This window comes from Grammomys surdaster, unplaced genomic scaffold (assembly GCF_004785775.1).
Source record: "Grammomys surdaster isolate TR1022 unplaced genomic scaffold, NIH_TR_1.0 126086, whole genome shotgun sequence".
Lineage (NCBI taxonomy): Eukaryota > Metazoa > Chordata > Mammalia > Rodentia > Muridae > Grammomys > Grammomys surdaster.
The window spans coordinates 2034974-2035395 of NW_021620894.1; positions in this window are offsets into that span (position 1 = coordinate 2034974).

Here is a 422-nt window from a genome sequence, read left to right on the forward strand (position 1 = left end):
ATATACATATACATATACATATACATATACATATACATATACATATACATATATATATAAAATCTCCACACTGGTTATAAATTGCATTCTTGAGTAAAATGGGTAGATTTATGATACACTTGCATGGCGGGTTTCAGGCCCAACTAGTTCCCCTGAAGCATGCACCATCCAACTCTCCCCTCAATTTTCTTAAACTGACTGCACTGTGTAGGATGCTATCAACAGGGAACCTTGTGCTTAAGTGAACCACCCAACTGAAATGAGACCGGCACAGTAATTCTATTAGTCATTCCCTTTATCTTGGCATTCAATTTTTCCTCCTAGCAAAAGCTACTTTCAGGGTCTACACTCTAACGACCTATGTTTCTTGATTAAAGGAGGCTGTCAGATACTCTTTCTTCACATTCACAGCTTTGAAAAGT